The sequence below is a fragment of the Tupaia chinensis genome, unplaced genomic scaffold (genome assembly GCF_000334495.1).
Source record: "Tupaia chinensis unplaced genomic scaffold, TupChi_1.0 Scaffold000250_1, whole genome shotgun sequence".
In the NCBI taxonomy this organism is placed as follows: domain Eukaryota; kingdom Metazoa; phylum Chordata; class Mammalia; order Scandentia; family Tupaiidae; genus Tupaia; species Tupaia belangeri.
Window position 1 is genome coordinate 2,680,368 of NW_006159730.1, and position 5,428 is coordinate 2,685,795.

Here is a 5,428-nt window from a genome sequence, read left to right on the forward strand (position 1 = left end):
ATTTCTACTTCTGGTTCAGGAATTTTCTTTCTTTCTTTCTTTTTTTGGAGGTTCATGTGCTCCAAACATATTTTTAGGACAGGCATAACTTTAATGTCCACTTTCTCCACATTCAAAACGCTTAGATTTATCAAAATAGTTCCACCTTCCGATGAACTCAGCAGCTCTTCCATCATCAATAGCAATGCTTGCTTTAGTCATTCTGCCCATTAACTGTTGTTTATTGCCTGGGTGCAGTTTTGTGCAGTCTTTATCCAAAAATAATATAAATGCAACCTCTTTACTCTTCCTGGTACCTTTATCTTTCCTTATAGTAACCTTTATAACTTTGCCACACTTTGCCAGCTTATCCTGGATAAGTCACTGTGTGTCAGGGAAAAGGGCAAGCTGGATACATACACAGTACTCTTACTAGGAGCCAATCCACCACTCATATTTTCACGTGGAACAGACCCAAGAGGCTAAATGAGCAAGTGGAGTCCTCAGCTCAGCTGGGGATCTTCCTCACCCCCTGCAGAGGCCTTGGCATCACAGGTAGTGAAAAGCCAGGTGCCCAGACAAGAGGGTACAGGCAAGCAGTGCCCCTTTCGGCTTCATTAGATGAGGCCCGGAGGCCGCAATAATTTTATTAACACACACACACACACATATTATCTTGGTACAAATAAGCTTACATTCCTTAGTTATGTGCTAGGCACTATGTTAAGCTCTTTATGTACATTATACTTTATTTAATGTGATGAAGTAGATATTGTTATAATTCTCATTTTATAGATGAGAACTTGGGGTTCAGTAAGAGGTCAAAAATTTGTCCTAGGTGTCACATAAAATAAGTGACTGAACCAGAAATGAATGTAAGGCTGGGGCTGGCAGGTGGCGTGGTGGTTAAGGGCGCTGGACTCCCACATAGCTGACCGCAGTTCAAGTCCTGGACCTCCTGGCTTCTTTTCTCACTTTCCCCTTCTCTCTCTTTCTCTCTTATTCTCTGTCCCTCTCTGGTCAAATTAAAATAAAATAAATAAGGTTAAATAAAATAATTATTTTTAAAAAAGAAGTGAATGTAAGGCTTTTTAAGTCTGTGCTCATAACCATTACAAATATTTAAGTACTCATATTTCCAAAGAATTTATGAAAAAATTAAGGCTAATGTGAAAATAAAATATTCTTTTAGTAAGTGGGCCAGCAAGTGGAGTGGAGGTTAAGGCACTGGAAGCTATGTGGTGGACTCTGCAGTTGGAATACTGGACCCAGAGACTTGAAAAACATTCCAAATGTGTGTGCATGCCCAAAATCCCAAAAGAAAAATGGAGGAGAAGGGATTGCAGTGAGACCACGTCCCCTGGAGTGGTGATTTTTCACTTTATCTCTTTCTCTTTCTTCCAGAGAGAATAGGTACCCTATAGTAAAAACTAACAAACAAAACAAAAACAAAAAAGTTCTAGTATTTTTTTTTTAATTGCCAGAGGATTTGTGTGCTTGCCAGAGATGGAGAGACAGAGCGAGGGAGAGGGAGAAAACACTCCTCAATGGGATGTGGTCATGTCACAATCTTCATCATTTTTCCATTACATGCACACACACACACACACACACACACACACACATGCGCGCGCGACATCTGGGGCCAGGATTTGAACTGCGATTGACCATGTGAGATCCAGCTCCCTTAACTGCTAGGCCATGGACTTAGCCCTCTTTTAGTATGCTAAAGGAACACTACATAGAACTTTATGTTTAAACTTTTTCTGACTGAAATCAACCCGGAAATTCCTTTGTATGACCAAACAAACAAAAAGAAGAAAACATTTAGAAAGAAAAATCTATTGCTTTATAAAACACTCTGTCTGGAACATTTTAGCAGGGGACATTAATTGAAATGTAAACTGGAGCTTTAGGAATTAAGATTAAAAGGTAGGGCACTGGAAGACAGTCAGAATACTTTGATAGACCTATTTTTTGTTTCTATTTATCATAATCATGGTCATACATGATTTAAGAATCTTTTTGTCTTGAAACTAAGTTTAAATACTTTGGTATTATTTTTGAGCATGTCAGCACAGGTTAGTAAAGTTTTGCAAGAGCGAGGCAGGAAAACAACAGTTTAAATATTGCCTTTTCATAAGCTTAGCATGGAATACCTTAAATGCCAGTATGCCAGGCTCTGGGTGAGTCTGACTGGCTTCTATTTTTGGACTGCAAGGACATCTCAGAAAGCTGAAAATAAAGTTCAATGTTCTTACTCATGATCTAGGTAATCTCACTAATATTGATGAAAGAAAATGGAAACTAATCTTTTGCAAGTGTACTGAATTCCAATAGCAACCCTGTGAGATACTATTATCTGCATATCACTGGGATGAAATGAAGACTTAAAGAAGTGTAGTTTTCCCAAAATTACCCAACCAGTAAACTGCATAGTTGGGTGGATTCAAACTAGGACCTTTGTTTAGAACTTTCTTTTCATTGCCCCCAACCTTTTCCCTATGCCTCACTTCCTTCTCAAAGAGTAATTACTTGGATTAGCAGAGTGGATTCAAACCTAGGCTTTTAGTTTAGAACCTGTTCTCTTTCCATTGCCCCTCCCATCTTCTCAAAGAGTATTTACTCAGATTAGCAAAAAAAATCAGAAATCACTTAAAAGAGGACATTCATCATGATTTTCATATGTATTGACGTGCAAAAGTGTTAAAGCTATTACTTTGGCTTGGTAGACTTTTTGTTTACTTAACAGAAACAAGAAGAGACCATAAAAAAACAACATATGACTGGGCTAGGGGCTCTTCTCACCAAGAGCACTCAATAATAGTGGTTGACTGAATAGCAAGGGCTAATCCAAATTTCAAACAAGTTTTCATCTTATCATATGTAATTTATCATGAATTTTGTTTGTTTGTTTTGTTTTGTTACAGCGATTTTTGCTACAGGGTGTGTGTGTTCCTAGAGACTCAGAGAGGCAGAAAGCAAGAAATCAACCCCCAGGGGAGATGGCTGTGCCAGAATCCCTTCTCCTATGTTCTGTTGGGATTTGGGGCATGCACACACATGCACCCAGCATGAGTTTTAAGCTTCCAAGTCCAGGACTCAAACTGGGAGCAGCCATGTGAGAGTCCAGCAACATAACCATTACTCCATCTGCTGGTCCCTATCATGAAATTCTTAAGTGCCAAATGGGACAAACTTGTTACCAAGGAGAGAAGAGTACAAAGGAAGAGTTTGGAGAATATAAACCATGGAAAATTTAGAAGGGATTTGTATTTTATATTCCTATCTAAGTTCACATTTTCACCTGGATTTGGATCTATCCATGTGGCATTTTATTAACTGAGCACGCTTTCTATCCAATAAAGACAGCGTACCTTAATGCAGAAAGACCTAAAAAAATCTTTTTGTTCTTTTTCATCCATCTGCTCATCTATAAATTATCCTTCATTCGAAACTGAGAATGGAATAGTTAAAACTTAGTCTAAATAAAGTCTCCTGGTTCAAAGTAATTATGTCTGTTAATATCTTAGCGTTCCTTTCCTTTCATCTTCTAGACTCAACAGTAAGCTTTAATTAAAAATGTGGGTGATCATGTCAATAAAAGGTATAAGTAAGCAGACAACGTCACAGAGAAGTTAAGCACAAAAATTTACCCCAGTGCAAACTGAGCCAGGGATGATTCTCTCTGTAGAAGTCCACAGTCTTGAAAATGAAATGTTGTACAAATTTTAATCAAGAATAAGAAAAGCCAAGGTATAAGCAGAAGTGTGATCATTCTAATTCTAGAAAATATAAGCGAATTCTCTGCCCTTACCTGCCACTTTTCTACACAAATCTTTGTCTTCAACCAAACATTACACCAGTATTTCCTTCCCTTCTCATCCCTTCATGTCTTCGTTCACTGTTTCTCCCACTTTTTATATAATAATTAGACAACTAGTAGTTGTAACATTTTTCATATTGCCAAATTAAACTAACGTATTGTTTATTTATTTGTGTTTTATTTACTCAGATCAACTCTTTGTCATAAAATATGTTTCTTTATAGCCTAGACAGGATTTTTAAGAATTATTTTATTTTATTTTATTTTTTTTATTTATTTTAATTTGACCAGAGAGGGGAAGAGGGAGAGAAAGTGAAAAAGCAAGCCAACAGGTCTGGGACCAGAACCGTGGTTGGCCATGTGGGAGTCCAGAGCCCTTAACCACCACACCACCTGCTGATCCTGAGGCTAGACAGTTTTAATCTCAAGGAATAGCACAAAGTAGCCTTATAAATAAATATTTGCTTGTGACATGCCATAAAAATAATACCTAGATGGTACATTATTCACTTAATTCAACATGTATTTGTTGAACATGTGTTGTGTTTCAGGAAAAATCAAATGGCCTATAACTCAGTAACATTAACTGATTCGATTGTTAATAATGATTATGATATTTGATTAACACAAAAATTATATTAAGAAGTCAGGGACCAGCAGATGGCACGGAGGTTAAGGTGGCTGGATCACAATGGTTGACTGCTTGGTTTGAGTCTGGGGCTAGCAGCTTGAAAGTCATGCTGGGAAGGACCAGCAGCAGACGGTGTGGTGGGTAAGGCACTTGACACTCCCAAATGGCCAACCATGGTTTGAGTCCCAGACCTGGTGGCTTACTTTCTTCCCCTTCCCCCCTCCCTCCGCCTGGTAAAAAAAAAAAAAAAAAAAAAAAAAAAAAAAAAAGAATAAATTTTTTAAAATAGTACTTCTTTAAAAAAAGAGAAAGAAAGAAAGAGAGAGAGAAAGAAAATCATGCTGGGAGCGTGTGCTTGCATGCCCAAAGTCCCGACAGAATGATAGAGTAGAAGGGACTGCAGTATAGCCACTCCCCCGCCCCAGGGGTGATCTCTCTCTCTCAAGCTCACAAATTCTATAGCAAACTAAAAATTAAAAAAAAAAAAAATTAAGTCAAATGAGGAAAGGAGCTAAAAATCAGTGGATTGCCCATGTGCGCCAGTCACAAAGTGAGGAAGTAACTGCTTTGGCTCGATGACTGTTTATAATTCCTGAAATAATTGGTATGTAGAACCCTGGTTTTTGAAAAAGGCTTGGTGCTCCTTCAAGCGCTCAACTTGCTGAATCATTTTTTCTGTAGGTGCATCATAAGAGGTACTTTCATCTCTCTGCATCTTTCTGAGCTGGTTTACTACTGTTTTTCCTGACCATCTTTGCACAACCTTTGTTTTTATTATGTATTAGGTCCTTGCTTTCTGTTCACCCTGTAAAGATCAGACCTGTTTATGCTTTGGTAGCCTGCCTCTCTTGAATGTTGTCCTTCATGGCCCTAATCTGCATAGATGAGAGATAGTTCTCTCCACACTTTTTTTTTTTTTTTTTTTTTTTTTTAATTTGCTGTAAGTTGCAGGTGCTCATTGGAGAGACAGAAAAAGAGGGAGAGAGGAAAAG